The sequence below is a fragment of the Oncorhynchus masou genome, chromosome 1 (genome assembly GCF_036934945.1).
Source record: "Oncorhynchus masou masou isolate Uvic2021 chromosome 1, UVic_Omas_1.1, whole genome shotgun sequence".
Classification (NCBI taxonomy): domain Eukaryota; kingdom Metazoa; phylum Chordata; class Actinopteri; order Salmoniformes; family Salmonidae; genus Oncorhynchus; species Oncorhynchus masou.
Window position 1 is genome coordinate 68,750,700 of NC_088212.1, and position 17,458 is coordinate 68,768,157.

General features: G+C 43.1%; 1 protein-coding gene across 3 annotated transcripts in view; it reads left to right on the top strand.

The window, feature by feature from the left end:
- LOC135549149 (disintegrin and metalloproteinase domain-containing protein 10-like) overlaps positions 1-17,458 on the top strand; it is a 105,411-nt gene that overhangs the window by 45,304 nt on the left and 42,649 nt on the right. The window contains exon 1 of one of the 3 annotated variants that reach the window (XM_064979205.1): positions 14,220-14,425. The exons of the other annotated variants lie outside the window; for them this stretch is intronic. The gene's annotated coding sequence lies outside the window, so the exon portion shown is untranslated. Of the gene's footprint in view, positions 1-14,219; positions 14,426-17,458 lie in introns of those variants that run through there. 3 annotated transcript variants of the gene reach the window in all.

Sequence of the window (17,458 nt, forward strand, 5' to 3'; positions counted from 1 at the left end):
GCTGCTGGGTGGATACACAGGTGCTCTCCTTCTCTCTCACTCACTCACTCACTCACTCACTCACTCACTCACTCTCTCACTCTCTCACTCTCTCACTCTCTCTCACACACACACACACACACGCTCTGTGGATCTCTCTTTCTCTCCCTCTCTCTCATTTCTCTCTCTCTCTCCCTCTCTCAGCCCTTCCCACCCTGACTCTCTCTACACAAACTCTCACATAAAATCCTGGGCTGTGGGTGATATTAATAGTGTGCTAAGTCTCTGAGAAGCTCAGGAAGAATTACCTCTCCTATCCAGGCTCCCCTCACATATTTCACCTGGTCGGCTGTGACAGACGGGGCAGGTTGAAGAGGCCCACCACAGGGCTGACTGACTGACTGAAAACCGGGGGCAGGTGGGAGAAGATGTATATGGTGGATGCTAAGGGATTCCGTTGGCTTCAACTGAGTCAATCATAGCAGAAACTAGGCAGACAATGAGATGCTAGTTTTGAGGCATTTCAGTCCACATGAAGCCTAATCATCACACAATTAGATGAGAGGCTCAGGCTAGATGTTGAGGCTGACCCCACCAGGCTGTCAGGTTTTCCTGCCTGATCTCCAATCATTGTGACAGGGTGGACGGCCCGCCACTTCAACTTTAAAGGAGAACTGCCAGCCAGGGAGATTGTGTAGGACAGACGGGCACACACAGCGGGAAGTAGGGTGACAGTTTGGTCAGTGTTCGTAACAGGAATAACAAGGTGTGTGTTGCGTCAGTGGCTGTGTCCCCAAATGTCAGTGCTCATGTCAGACTCAAGGAGGGGGGGTGTGATGAACAGATAATGGAGGATTAGTGAGGCTGCATTGCAGGGGGATTATGGGAAGGTGACAGGGGTCTGTAAACACATCATGGCCAATGAAATCAAACCCTTCTGCATTTCGAAGGAAATGATCCGGTACCTTGCCTTGTCAACTGTTTTGAGTACAGTGTGGATTACAAATTGGTTGTAGTGAATCAAAGATACACAGAAATGTATGTTCCTCTCTGTAGATATATAGACAGCCACTTCAGTGACGCAATCAGTAAGTGGCTCATTTTGTGTGGGCTGGAGTGCAGCGGCCCATGTGAGAGTCATGTCTGACAAACAGAATGTCTCTAGGATTGTTGAGAATGAGCCTATAGTGAACAGAACAACTCAGTCTTCTGGGTGGTGACTGGGTCATATGCAGCTCATGTGGTGCTAGGTCGCCCTTTTCAGAATTTGACAGCGTGCTTGGAGAGCAGGCGCATGAGGAGGGAATGCAACAAACACACTGTACGCTCATACAGCCTTTACTTATACCACGCTTGAGAGGCAGGTGTTATTGTTATCCCTATGGGAATCCTTCAGTGTAGTGATTAGCCTGTTCAGTGAAGTGAGTTTGGAGTCCAGTCTTATCACAGGGTGGGACCCTCAGTATAGAGGTCTGGGTGGGACTGATTTCTTCATCTCGCTCGCACCCGCAGCTTTTCATACCTGTACCCACCCCCTCCCGCTGGTTTTCTGTCCGACTCCCACCCAACCGCAGTCCTGCAATGTTATTTTAGGTGTAGGCTATTTGGCGCAGATCGTTTGCCCACCATGATCCCAGCAATTTTGTGCCCTATAGGCAATATGATAATGCCCAAAAATAACCTACGAAATAAGTAACATTTCCAGAGTCTCACATTCTCCATTATATTAGGCTATCTATATTACTGGGCTATATCAGCCAATAGGCTAGACTTAGTTTGAAGAGAGCGGAGTTGGAGAGAGAGCGGACACTTGCATTTTCTCTTGAGCTACATTTAAACACACTCAAGACACAGAATCAAGTAAAAACAGCCCAACTTTATTTTGTCTTGTCAGACCTTTCAGAAAGAAGAAATACAATAACATTTAATTTCAAAACTCTATATTTAAGAACCAGTTGTTAAACATATTTCCTTTCTCACAAACAAGCAGAGGTCTGCTGCTCTCGCACTGAGAAGGAGAAGCTTGGGAAATCTCCTTTTCACCCAAACATAACTATAAAAGTGCAACCAGAACCAGACAAAACAAAATATTGTACTTTTTAAAATGTAACTAGGCAAGTCAGTTAGGAACAAATTCTAATTTACAATGAGGGCCTAACCCAGACGACACTGGGCCAATTGTGCACTGCCCTATGGGACTCCCAATCCCGAACGGTTGTGATACAGCCTGGAATCGAATCTGTAGTGACACGTCTAGCACTGAGATGCAGTGCCTTAGACCGCTGCGCCACTCATAGACACTTGTTTATTTGACAAAATCTGCAATGACATTCCACAACACATCAGTGTGTCCACATTTTGTAGTTAGGTTCATGACCCTAAATGAGGAAAAGTAATTTAATTCCATGGATAAATAGTGGATATGGGTCAAATTGACCCGCAACATAATAGGTGTAATAGCCTAACTTTTAGGAGCGGACCATTTTCAGACTGAGACCAATAAGGGTGATCAATATTTATTTTGAGGCAGTGTAGTAAACTATAGCATAATTCGATTTCAGAAGTTAATTTCCTTGGAAAGAGAAGTGCCCCGTGCCTCTCCTCCCATGGATATGCTACAGCCCACTCTATTTAATTGAGACCACACACGCACCTGATCGCACACATATGGCTACTGAACCTAAAGCAGCAAGAGTGATGATAGCTGACACGTGCACTTTCTCTTGAGCTATGTTTTGCATAGAAGATGTAGCCTACCTTTTTAATAGGAGCATGAGGATTTTATAGGAGCGTGAGGATTTGCTCTTCAACTCACGTTGGTTGAGCTTCCTCCACTTATTTCCATTATCAATATTTATATACAGACACTGTAGTGAAACTATAGCCTAATCATATATATCTTTCTTTGAAAGATAACTAGCCCTTGATTCTCTTCCCATTCATAGGCAGTCTACTCTATTTCATTGAGACCAAATATTGTAGGCGCTTGGATGCCCATCTAGGAGAGGAGAGATAGGCTATTGAACTTGCACGCCCATCTAGGAGAGGAGAGATAGGCTATTGAACTTGCACGCCCATCTAGGAGAGGAGAGATAGGCTATTGAACTTGCACGCCCATCTAGGAGAGGAGAGATAGGCTATTGAACTTTGAAGCAGAGAATTCTTAGATTGTGTTTGAATAATGCGACAGAGGTGCTTTTAATACAATAGGTAGGCTAACGGATACAAAGCAGAGAGTCGACCGTTTTTAAATAATCTGGGGATAAAAACAAAATGTTAATCCCAATGCCTGCTCCCGTTTGCATCATGAAAAATGCAGACCCGTGCCACAATGATCCCTGTCGGGAACCTCAGCCCCCTCCCGCAGTACTTTACCTTCCTCTGCTCTGAATAATGTGTGCTTTGAAATGACACACTGCCTGTACTGCTGCATATTTGATTTGGTTTTAAATCAGCCATGCTCAACCTGCGGTAGTTGGCTGGCTGGGGATCAAAGCAAGGAGTGAGATATTTGAGGGAAATATATATTTTTAGATGAATCCTGCTTTTCATTGTTCATAGTGTTTAATGTTCTTCTCTATTGTAGTAGGCTATACAGTGTAACTCGTCTTTATTAGACACAGCACACCCACTCTGACATTTTGAAGGTGAACAGTTGTCAGCAGTGGTTTGATCTGTAGAGTTGATCTGCTGTTCTCCTACAGTGTTTCTGTACAGCACTTTGAGATATCAGCTGATGTACGAAGGGCTATATAAATACATTTGATTTGATTTATACAAGCATGCCTTTAGGCTCAGTTTACTGTATACATAATTTTTTTTATCATTCTCGCTTCCCTGATCAATCTGATTTTGAGGATTATGCAAGTAAATAAATAGGCAAATTCCTGGCAATGGCCTTGTATTTTGCTATTGGCCGGATGTGTGCCACGTTATAATAACGGTCAGCCTGATATTTTAGACCAAGTAGATCATAATCTGAATAATCAGCTTGATCTATCACCAGTAGCCTATAGCCTGAACACAGCCTTGGATAGCCATCAGACACCATGTGAGAGATGCAATGTTGATGAACTGCAGTGACCCAGATCTGTCCCATGGAGTAGGGCTGTATAATCAGACTTGACTGTCAAGTGCCTGTTTCCTACTTAGTCCCATTTTAGTTAATGTGCTGATGAGACTCCACTGGGCAAGTAGAGACATGTACCATGGTTGGAGCGAGAAGGTTTTTGTTGGGGTTTTGAGAGAATGGGGCTGTTAGCCTGTCGTGTTGAGAGAAGCACAGGTGTTTACATGATGCAACTATATGATCAACCCTCTCAATCTCTGGAGTCTTGGTACTGGAAATTGTCATAAATGTAGTTTTCTGTTTACCTGAGCAGTGAATGAAACGTCAGTTTTTAGGTCTAGTTGTTTCCCCTGGAGAAGTAGGAATGTATTTTAATAATGTATAAACTCATTTGGGACTATTTGGAAGTCTCTAATACACCTAGTTTTCACTTTCTGTAAGAGGTAGATGGTATCAGCATTATTTTAGCATTACTTTGAGCACTATTTCCATTATATAAAGACTTGCCGGTCACATCACCTCTATACTCCTGGAGTGCTGACAAAGCTGAGGTGTTAGAATTTACTTTGAGATGTGGTGCGCCAGACATTTTTATGGAGGAGATGACGGGTCGCTTGTTTTTATTCTATATTCAAATGTCGTATCTGCTCAGGTTCTTCATAATGAAACTTTAAGCACTTTCTGTTCCCTTCTGACTGAGATATACAGATTGTTCTCCAGAGCTCCGGATTACACAAACTCTGTCTATGAATAATACAGAGATGTATTCCATTCAGTGACAAGGAGAGGGAAGAATGGCTATATTTGATATGGGAGCACACTGCACTCTGATGGGCTGGGGTGCAGTAAGCCGTCTCCGGTGTTCGGGTTGCAATTAATCAGGATGTTTAAAGCGTGAGCTGAGTGGCTATGGAGCTCTGAGCTCTAAATAATATGATCAGCCCACAGACATTTGGGTGTTTGATGTTTCATTGAGGTGCGTTTGGGACGTTGGGAGTATATTAGAGGAATTAATGCTATCTTGAATTGAGAGAAGATAATTTCCTGTCAGAAGTCAGATCCTTCACAGCCGCCCTGCAGACTCCTGTTAATGAGTTTTTATAGAGGTTTATCATCTTGCCGCGCTTGAACTCATAACATCATGAACATCAGGCTTGAAACAAATGCATCAGCAATTTGTTTTCATGTTCTCATTGCTGTTCCAGACAGATTGTGGCCTGATTCCTCTTTCCTTCTTCTTCTCCTCTGTTGTGCTTGTGTACTCCGCCATACAATCGCCCCCCCCGCCTCGGTTTCATCTGTCCTGCATTGTATCATCCCCTCCTTCACTCACCTCTGCCTTTTTAAACAACTTTCACAAGTTCAAAATGACATTTCTACTGGTTAAGGGTGTCCCTGCAGCAAGGTCTCTCTCAACTTCGCTCTCCATATCTACCACTCCCTCACTCACATTCCCTCTCTGTGCCCGATTCCTGTTTTTGCCCACTGACGTGTAGTATTTCACGATAACGTCTTTGGTTAGCGGTTCTCTCAAAGGCGATGGTTAAACACAGAGACTCCATGTTTGTCCTATGTGTCTGTCATCTCAGAGAAGCGGAGCAGAAAGGGACTGGTACTGACTAAGCGTCTCAGCTCGATATGGTGAGCTTCAGGAATTATTCTAACTGCTGGAACCTCTCTGGAAGCATGTTTGAAGTAACAGTCACAGCCTACACTGTTGTTGCCATTGGCAGGGATCAGAGTCTCAGCTTTGGTCTACACATGTCCTGTTGATATTTTGCTCTATTCTGTGTTCTGTTTGTTCCGGTCATCCGGTGAACCCTAGCTCAGAGCCTGCTGTGCGATTAAAGACCATATTCTGTCCCCCCACATCCACATAGAGACTGGGATAAACAAATCTCTACTGGGACCTGTAGCAGGATTGGAGTGGTTCAAATGATTCTGGAGTTGAGTAATGTTTCATTTAGCCACACAGACGTGTGAATACACAACACTGATTTTAACTCAAATTGTCTGTAGGATTCTCTCTCGCATCAGCTTTACAACGACTGATCTGCTGTGGAATCCATGAATAGCCTGAGTGTACAAAACATTAGAAACACCTACCTCATTGAGTTGCACCCCCTTTGCCCTTAGAACAGCCTCAATTATTTGGGGCATGGACTATAAGGTGTCGAAAGCGTTCCACAGTGAGTCCATGTTACCGCAGAAACAGACTAAACCGTACGTATGCCCGCCAATCCCGTTTTTCAGTCAGCTGTTCTTCCCCCAAAAAATAAACATCTCTTTTTTTTCTGCGGATACGACTGTTATTTTCATGACGATAGTCATCCATAACCGTCGGTTATACGTTTGTGCCAGCCCTACTCATCTGTAACTTTCATAACAGTTATTTCATTACACTCTCCAGCCCTGTTTCAGGCAGCATCTGATTGCTGTGGCTCACTGAAGCCGAGAGAAATGGAGCGCAACCACTGACAGATCATTTCACACCAACATCCCCCGGGACCTGAGTTTCAGAAAGGAAGCAGCCTAGATAGAGCTGTTGTTTTTGTTGGTGTACCAGGACTATAGTATTTACCTGCACCCATCTCTACTCACACTTCTAGCAAGTCTGTCTGAGGCTGGAGAAAGGAGGGGATGTACTGTAACTCACTGAAACGCAGAGAAGAGGTGTAGGTAGAGCGAACATGAAAGGAGATGTTATTAATATTGCAGTTGGTCAGGTTGCTTGTGATACACTTGTGGAGAGAAAGGCCTTGTGTTTGGCTAACCTCCTTAAGAGGGTTTAATGAGAAAGTGGCTGCTAGAGGTCAGAGAGACAGGCTGATCTACCCGCCCACAGACCGCTTAGGTGGGAGAAACAGGGAGGCTGGTTGGTGGGACTTTGATGAACTGAGAGGACCTTGATGTCCAAGATCTTCACAAAGCACAGGAAGGGGAGGGGACACTGTTTTTCCACGGCAACAAGATCCTTTGTAGCCATTCTCTATTGACAGCGGGGAGGATCAGAGCAGAATTTAACCAGAGTGTATCCTGCCAGTCCAGAAGTTAAGCCAGGAGAGATAGTAACACAAACACTTGCTCACCATACACTCTCTCATCACAAGCTGCTGTGCTGGAAAGTTACATGCAGTGTGACCTGCTGGGTGCCAAACCTGCTGGGTGTCAGTAGAGGCGGAGTGACCACCTGTCCCTGGCTGCCTCACGGTAGACCATCCCCCAGCCTGGCACGCACATACGCCAGCCAGCGATACTGCTCAGGTGAGGAAGGAGTTGTGTAATATGTGGATCTGTTCAGTCCCTAAAAGCGTTCCTCCAGAGTGGTGATTTACTTCGCCTGACATTATAGGGACGTTACTGGGATCATCTTGTTCTCTCCTCCTTTCAATCCCTAACACACACTCCCTTCCCCCCTCACCATCACCACGGCCCCCCTCCTAGTGCAGAGATTTGCTGCATTAACTCCAGTCATATGACTATGAAGTCATGTTGCTGGAAATAGTTTTGTAATAAATTTGTGGCTTTTCGGTTTTTATTTAAAATGGGTTGATTTTAGATTTTTTTTTATTCTGGGGGCAAGGTGCATGATAATACTCCTACGGGCATAATTACATTGTATAATAATTTCTGTTTCATAGAGACAGAAAGGCATGAGGATGCATTCATTTAGTGGGATTGCTATAGTTGAATGTCCTGAGTACATCATAATTATATTGTTTTGGTTCCAGTAACTGACTGGGAGCCTGCTGTACAGTGTGTGTGGTGATGGATGGATGGAGGGAGGGTAGTCTATACCCTGTGGTTCTACTGCACTGGCACTGACTGACTGACACAATGGGGATGCTGCCCAGTCTGAGAGTCAGACTGAGCTCAAGAAGGTGTATTACTGTGTTGATAATGTAGTCCTCTGGAAACCAAACAACTTTAAATATAGAAATGGGGTAATTTCAGTCATTCACTGCACTTCATCACATCTCTATCAGTATCTCCCCTGCCTGCCTGTCAGATAGAAACAGATCCATTTTCCTGCTCCACAATGTAACACTGATAGTCTGTCTTTTACCAGCAGAATGCTTCATTATAGCTGTAGATATAGCCTAGCTGTTTTCCCTGGCCCTTTATTTGAGATGTTCTAACAGTCATTGTCAGTTCATGCACAGACCTGCTGCAGCATTCTGTGGCCAGAGATGCAGATCCAGAGATGCAGGCCTATGCACGGTTTTGAGGGGAACAGCCCTAACCCATGGGAGTATGTTAAATCTTTCCTGGAAGTAGAGGGTTGACTCATCTCTCACCCCTCCTCCTCTCGCCCCACCGCTCTGCAGCCCCCACCCCTTCTCTCCCAGTATTCAGTATGCCTGTGTGCTCTGTCTGGTTGCTGAGACTGGCACTAAAGGCTCACTACACACACAGCTGTCCTCTTTGCCGTCATTACCACTCTAAAAATACTGCTTCACATTTTAGAAAACAAATGTCCAAAAATCTGCCCAATTTGGTGCAGCCATGCTCTGGTGGCCATCCGTCTGCTGTCTGTTTGTGTGTGTGCTGAGTAGGGAATCTGGAGACCAATACTTGGCTGTACTGTAGGGCATGTTCTACCAGTGGTGCACAGTGCTGAAGAAAATCATCATATAGAATATAGTACCTACAGTGGTACAGATTGCAGAAGTGTCACATATAGTCAACGCTCTGCGGTCAACCCGCCAGTGCTTTCTCCCCTGAATAGATTAGAGAAGGGGTAGAAATTAAATACACCTGTCCTTGTGCCACTGCTTGTTTGATTGCACTGTGGAGTGTGTCTCTGGTTGGTGTGCCAAAGTTAAGTGTTGTGTGGTTATTGAGTGTGTTCTCCCTGGTGGTGGAGGTGGCTGTCTGTCTAATGGCTGGCTGAGTCACTCCGTAACAGACATTAGCATAATGCTTTGCTCTCTGAAGGGTCTCAAACAGAGAGGGCCGACCGTTTCACCTGTCGAACATCGCCGTCTCATTTTGGACTGAATATTGTCTGTCTGTGTGTGTTTGAGAGAGTGTTTTTGGCACAACGTCAGTTAGGCTAAACTCTGTGTTGATGGTAGTTATTGGTCTAAGTGCTGGACTGAAAGGAAATGAAAGCAACCTCGGGTTGCTCCATCTGACAGCACTTTATGGACGTACATGTGTTTAACTCTCTTCCCCCATACATTCTGTTATGGTGGTCTCAAGTCCCACTATCATAAGGCAGGCTGCATCTTCTTGCAGTAAGGCTGACTCCATTTAGTCGACTTCTCGATTGTTTGATCGATAGGCTGTTGGCCGGCCAAGATTTCTTTAGTCCAACAGTTGCAAAAACGTATTTATTTTTTTGTGGTGTACAACGCGCCTGTCTGAGTGGACTAATCCATTGTGGAGGCCGTGGGGATGGAACAGTCCTTTACTAAGACAAATTGTATATGGTTAAGGACAATGGTGCAATACTAATAAAAATAAGATTTTATAACACATGCACGTTCTCCCATGTTTGACACCGGTTGCTGACCGTTGTTCTGAAACTTCAGCATGCTGTGGAATTGATGCCTTTTCCTAGACCATGTTGCTATGTGCATAATAGCAAAGTGAACCTTATATTGGTGTTGAGAACAATGCGGCGGAGGCAGCAGCGGAGTTAGGAGATGAGAAAACAGCCCTTGATTATCGAAGAAGAGTGAGGATTGGAAAACCCCAATTGAATTAGGTCTATAATCAATAGCATAACTGTTATGTGCCTGGCTTTATAAATCATCCATATGCACTACCAGTCAAAGGTTTGGACACACCTATTCATTCAAGGGTTTTTCTTTATTTTTTACAATTTTCTACATTGTAGAATAATAGTGAAGACAAACTATGAAATAACACATGGAATTATGTAGTAACCAAATCAAAATATATTTGAGTTTCTTCAAATTAGCCACCCTTTGCCTTGATCACCACTTTGCAGACTCTTGGTATTCTCTCAACCAGCTTCATGAGGTAGTCACCTGGAATGCATTTCAAAAGTTAATTTGTGGAATTTCTTTCCTTCTTAAAGCATTTGAGCCAGTTGTGTTGTGACAAGGTAGGGGTGGTATACAGAAGAGAGCCCTAATTGGTAAAAGACCAAGTCCATATTAATGCAAGAACAGCTCAAATAAGCCAAGAGAAATGACAGTCCTTCATTACGAAAAAGAGAGATTAAGAGATTTGAACGTTTCTTTGTGCAGTTGCAAAAACCATCAAGCGCTATGATGAAATTGGCTCTCATGTGGACCGCCACAGGAAAGGAAGACCCAGAGTTACCTCTGTTGCAGAGGATAAGTTCATTAGAGTCACCAGCCTCAGAAATTGCAGCCAAAATAAATGTTTGAGGTCAAGTAACAGACGCATCTCAACATCAACTGTTCAGAGGAGACTGTGTGAATCAGGCCTTCATGGTCAAATTGCTGCAAAGAAACCACACCAATAAGAAGAGGAGACTTGCTTGGGCCAAGAAACACGAGCAATGGCCATTAGACTGGTGGAAATCTGTCCAAATGTGAGATTTTTGGTTCCAATCGCCGTGTCTTTTGTGAGATGCAGAGTAGATGAACGGATGATCTCCGCAGGTGTGGTTCCAACCGTGAAGCATGGAGGTGTGATGGTGTGCTTTGCTGGTGATACTGTCTGATTTATTTAGAGTTCAAGGCACACTTACCCAGCATGCCTACCACAGTATTCTGCAGCGATACTCCATCCCATCTGATTTGCGCTTATTGGGACTATCATTTGTTTTTCAACAGGGAAATGACCCAACACACCTCCGGGCTGTGTAAGGGCTATTTGACCAAGAAGGAGAGCGAGTGAGTGCTGCTTCAGATGACCTGGCCTCCATAATCACCTGACCTCAATCAAATTGAGATGTTTTGGGATGAGTTGGACCGCATAGTGAAGGAAAAGCAGCCAACAAGTGCTCAGCATAAGTGGGAACTCCTTCAAGACTGTTGGGAAAGCATTCCAGGTGAAGCTGGTTGAGAGAATGTCAAGAGTGTGCAAAGCGGTCATCCAGGCAAAGGGTGGCTACTTTGAAGAATCTAAAACTGTTTTGGTTACTGTTACGGATCCCTTTTGGCCCGACAATCTAGGGGGGGGATGGTAATGAGACCCTTAACTCAAGCAAATTATAATAGTGACAAAGTAAAAGTGAGAACGAAACAACCAGGACAACTGAAATCTACCGGGGGGGGGGGCAGGAAAAGGGGCTGAGCTGGACCCAAGGAAAGAAACAATAAGTATTCAAAAACACCCCTAAGCTAGACTAGCCTACTTTAACTGCTAACTAACCAAAAATACAGTGGGTGGTCCGCCCAGTTCTAACTAGTGTATTTAACAAAGTCTACCTACGGGTAGTGTATGCCCATGGGCGACTTGTCTTGGTGTCCCCTTTTCCCACCAGCAAGCAAACACCACAACCAAAACAATACTCACAGGTGATGACAAAGTGCTATGGAGGTGCTCAAACAAAAGAGAGGTTAATACACAACGAGAGCATGAAACACAGAGACCTACAGACATGGCATTTACAGAGAGATTGAGCTCTAGAGCAAACAACTGACAGGGTTTTTAAACCAAGGGAAAGGAACTGTGATAGGGTAGGAAAACAGGAGGAAGTGTGTCTTCTGATTGATGAGTGACTGATTGGGGAGTGATGATTTTCACCTGTGAGGGGAGAAGGAGAGCAAACACAGGATACATACACACACACACACACACACACACAGGATACCTGTATCCGTAACAGTTACTACAGAATTCCATATTTGTTATGTAGTTTTGATGTCTTCACTATTCTACAATGACGAAAATAGCAAAAATAAAGAACCTTTGAATGAGTAGATGTGTCCAAAATTTTGACTGGTACTGTATATCTACATAAATATGATAGATCCTGCTTCTATGCCTGTTTGGGTGTTTGTTTATTAATAGCCTACTGATTCCGTGAGCACCTAGCCTCCGTGAGCACCAACCACAATATTTAGGTTAAAAAAAATTCTCAGTAATTAGACTTTTGGATCTTTGCTGTGCTGTAATAAAGGCTTTACACTTTTTTTTCTTGTTAGAACATCCTCTGGTATTACTTATAGTTAATTCAGTGTTAACACTGTTCCAAATAGTCAGAAATTCTATTTATAATAATAACCCTTCTTTTCTTGATCTCCTTCTTCTTAATTATTATAATAAGTAATGTCATTATCATTAGTAGGCTTAGTATAGCAGACTTGTATAACCACCATCGAGCTGTAGGCCTAAAAACGCACTCTTTTTTAATCTTAATACTGCAACTTACTTAGGCCTATATTTCAATACTTTTTATATAGGTGACTGTATCAATCAATCATTCATGTCATCACACAGTATGCGAGTCATTCATGATTTGAAATACAATCAAGCATTTTAATTTTAAAACAAAGCAAACCTTGAATAATTAGTGTAAATGTAACGGCTTTCTTTAGGTGAAAGAGAGTCGGACCAAAATGCGGCGTGGCTATTTAGATTCATGTTTAATAAAACAAATAAACACAAAAACTGCAAAACAAGAAACGTAACACGAAAACCGAAACAGCCTATACTGGTGCAAAGTAACACAGAGACAGAGACAAGGACAATCACCCACGACACACTCAAAGAATATGGCTGCCTAAATATGGTTCAAAATCAGAGACAACGATAAACACCTGCCTCTGATTGAGAACCACTTCAGACAGCCATAGACGAAGCTAGAAAACCCCACTAAGCTACAATCCCAATACCTATGAAAAACCCCAAGACAAAACACACCACATACCAAAACCCATGTAACACCCTGGCCTGACCAAATAAAGAAAGAAAACACAAAATACTAAGACCAGGGCGTGACAGTAAACAATAAATAAACTGTTCCATTTCAGCAATTGCATTCACAAATGCATGTGGCTGTTTTTAGTCTTTGCTGTAATAAAGCTTAAAGTAAAGGCTTTACAAAAACAAAAAAATAACATTAACATACGCTGGTATGCTTATTTATTTAGTGTTTACTTTTTTCCAAATGGTCAGAAAGCTATAGTCCTCTAACAGCACCTGTTTGGCACATATAATATGCACCCAGTGCTTGCTCCTTACCTTCTGTTTCTTTATTTCCAGTATTTTCCACAACTAGTCAAATGTATTCCACACGTCGGACTTCCCATTTACCTCCTGAGCAACCAGTAAACGTTCCCCCATTTCAAGTTTGTCATGTCTTCGGCATCCATTTTGCTGTTACATGTGTTCGGAGTATGTTATAACCAATTTATTGATGTGTTTATGACATGCTACAGGTCAGGCCCTTTTGGTCATGTGCATGTGATGAATACATGTGTCACGTAAAGAGAGCAAGGGTTGAGAGAATGGGGAATGTTTTTCCTAAACAAATTAGGGATTTCCATAACTTTACAGTCAGAAATGGATGTAATTACGTTGCAGCTTGAGCAGCACGATAAACAATAATGTTCTGTTGTGGTCGCTGCAGCAGCTAGGAGAGAGCGACAACAGTCACTTGCTGTAAAAAAAGAAGAAGATTAACACAGCGCAGCAAGTCTGAGCCTGGCACAATCAAATCAATTGCGGTCGGACTCCCTCTATTTGTGTCTTTTATATTATTTAATCAAACAATAGGCTTAAAGAGCGAGACAAACTCACTGCATATCGTTGATTTGATTTAAAATACATGGGATGTGTCTAAATGTAAAAATACACACTTTAACTTTTGAAAGATTTGGTTAAAAACAGACTCTCAATCGACAAAGTTTTTTTTGTGGTGGGTACAGCCCTACTAAGCAGTAACTAAGACTGTCTTAGGGTGTGGTTTAGGGGAAGTGGTTATAAGTGGTATGAGTCAAGAGTGTGTTTGAATGACAAAAACAAACATTCCTGAATTTGATTGTTGGCAATATTTTGTGACTCACTGACTGTGTGAATGTCAACAGATTTGTCAATACATTTTCTTTGACAGGCCTAGACAGTAGTCACAAGATATGCTATTTCAGTTTTATATACATACGCTATCTTTCTTCCCTTTCACTCCTATTGTTGCCAGCGTTGTCTGTGAATCACGTCATCCTCTCCTGACTGGGTTAGTTGTGTAACCAACCATGTGTCCACTAACACTCCATCAGCCCGGAGGGGAGTCTTAATCAGAGAGCTGCTCTGGGCAGGGATGCCCACGTCAATTACAGCTGCCATTTGTTACCCAGTGAGAGGGCCTGGGCCTCCCTCTGTTATCAACAAAGCAAATTAGGAGGGCCGTTGTTGTGAAGTGTTGTAGCTGTGATTAACCTGAGATGGCCCGCTGTTCCTTCTTAGTTCAGGATGTACCGAGGGGAAATGGTCAGTAGTTGTTTATTTTTATTTGTCTTGTTCTCAGTGTTTACAAATCCAAAAAGAGAAATATGACACGATACATTTTCACTGTCTAATCGTTGCAGTCTCAATGGGTTACTTTTATTCACTAAAGATGCATGTTGTCGAATATGTAAGATTTTCCAAAATGTTGTTCCCCATGTCATTCTTGGGAAATACAATGTGTAACCTTTAGCTAGGCAAATTCTTATTTACAACGACGGCCTGCACTGGCCAAACCCGGACGACGCTGGGTCAATTGTGCGCCGCCCTATGGGACTACCAATCACGGCCGGTTGTGATTAGGGTTGCAAAGGGTCGGAAACTTTCCGATAAATTTCCAGACATTTTCCATGGGACTTTAATTTCTTATGGCTGGGGGGCAGTATTGAGTAGCTTGTATGAATAAGGTGCCCAAGGTAAACTGCCTGCTACTCAGGCCCAGAAACTAAGATATGCATATTATTGGTAGATTTGGATAGAAAATACTCTGAAGTTTTTAAAACTGTTTGAATGATGTCTGTGAGTATAACATAACTCATATAGCAGGCAAAAACCTGAGAAAAAAATCCACCCAGGAAGTGGGAAATCTGAGGTTTGTAGTTTTTCAACTCTTTGCCTATCCAAGATAGTGTAAATTTGGTCCGATTGCACTTCCTAAGGCTTCCACTAGATGTCAACAGTCTTTAGAACCTTGTTTGAGGCTTCTACTGTGAAGGAGGAGAGAATGAGAGCTGATTGAGTAAGAGGTCTGCCAGAGTGCCATGAGCTCATTCAGGCGCGCTCCCTTGAGAGGTAGCTGTGGTCCATTGCATTTCTAAAGACAATGGAATTCTCCGGTTGAAACATTATTGAAGATTTATGTTAAAATCATCCTAAAGATTGATTCTATACATCGTTTGACATGTTTCTACAAACTTTAATTGAATTTTTGACTTTTCGTCTAGCCTGCGTCATGAATTTGGATTTGTGAAATAAAGGTGCAAACAAAAAGGAGGTATTTGGACATAAATGATGGACTTTATCAAACAATTTTGATTTTGCGGAACTGGGATTCCTGGGAGTGCATTCTGATGAAGATCATCAAAGGTAAGTGAATATTTATAATGCTATTTCTGACTTCTGTTGACTCCACAACATGGCGGATATCTGTATGGCTTGTTTTTGTGTCTGAGCGCCATCCTCAGATTATTGCATGGTGTGCTTTTTCGGTAAAGCTTTTTTGAAATCTGACAGAGCGGTTGCATTAAGGAGAAGTTTATCTAAAGTGCCGTCCATGTATTTTCATCAACATTTATGAGTATTTCTGTAAATTTATGTGGCTCTCTGCAAAATCACCGGAAGTTTTGGAAGTAAAACATTACTGAACGTAACGTGCCAATGTAAACTGAGATTTTGGGATATAAATATGAACTTTATCGAACAAAACATACATGCATTGTGTAACATGAAGTCCAATGAGTGTCATCTGATGAAGATCACCAAAGGTTAGTGATTCATTCTCTCTCTATTTCTGCTTTTTGTGACTCCTCTCTTTGGCTGGAAAAATGGCTGTGTTTTTTTGTGACTAGGTACTGACCTAACATAATCAGATGGTGTGCTTTCGTCGTAAAGCCTTTTTGAAATCGGACACTGTGGTGGGATTAGCAACAAGTTTCTTTAAAATGTTGTAAAATAGTTGTGTTTGTGGAATTTTAATTATGAGATTTGTTTGAATTTGGCGCCCTGCACTTTCACTGGCTGTAGTCATATCGATCCCGTTAGCCCGATCTCAACCATAAGTTTTAAGCCCTGGAATTTTGCTTAAATTCATCAAAAAAGTTCTTATAACAGTGAACCTTTTTTGTGGGATACACATAAGGCAATTCTAGGTCTTGTGGCATATTTTCTTTAAACTATCCCCAATTCAATGGAATTGAAACCCTCTGCTTGCACAGTGCATTCTTCCATCACTTGCAGTGCACTCTTCCATCACATGTAGAGCTGATCTTGCACACTAATGAGATGCTATTGAGCCCCCTCTACTACACTGTCAGAGCCAAGGACTACATGCTTTCTGATAAGTTTTGATTACAATACTGGGTGGGGTGAATATATTTGATATGACATACATTTTTTTACAACTAGTAAAAAGTAGCCTACAGCAAAGTGTGTTTAAATCATTTCTAACTTGTTAACAATTTCTGCTAGTTAGTTTTTGCTACCATGTGGGTTTTAGCTTGCTTGAGCCTGTTAACTGAGTGTTAATTCTCCTGTTTCCATACGTTTCATTTTGTCAGGGTTTTCCTGTGGTGAAGTAGAGGAGGACCAAAACGCAGCGTGGTTACATTGATTCATGTTTAATAAAAACAGATAAACATGAACACTACAAAACAATAAACATGGAAAACCAAAAACAGCCCTATCTGGTGCAAAACACAGAGACAGGAACAATCACCCACAAACAGTGAAACCCAAGCTACCTAAGTATGATTCTCAATCAGAGACAACTAATGACACCTGCCTCTGATTGAGAACCATACTAGGCCGAAACATAGAAATACCCCAAAACATAGAAAAACAAACAGACTGCCCACCCAACTCACGCCCTGACCATACTAAATAAATACAAAACAAAAGGAAATAAAGGTTAGAACGTGACAGTACCCCCCCCCAAAGGTGCGGACTCCGGCCGCAAAACCTTGACCTATAGGGGAGGGTCTGGGTGGGCGTCTGTCCGCGGTGGCGGCTCTGGCGCGGGACGCGGACCCCACTTCACCATTGTCTTAGTCCACCTTATAGTCCGCCTCCGTGGCTTCCTAACCATGGCAACTCTTCTCAATGGACAGAGGGGTGGCGGCTCGGGACAGAGGGGCGGCGGCTCGGGACAGAGGGGCGGGGGCTCTGGTGCCTCTGGGCTGAGGGGCTCCGGCAGCAGCGCCGGGCAGGCGGGAGGCTCCGGCAGCAGCGCCGGGCAGGCGGGAGGCTCCGGCAGCAGCGCCGAGCAGGCGGGAGGCTCCGGCAGCAGACAGAGAGACAGCC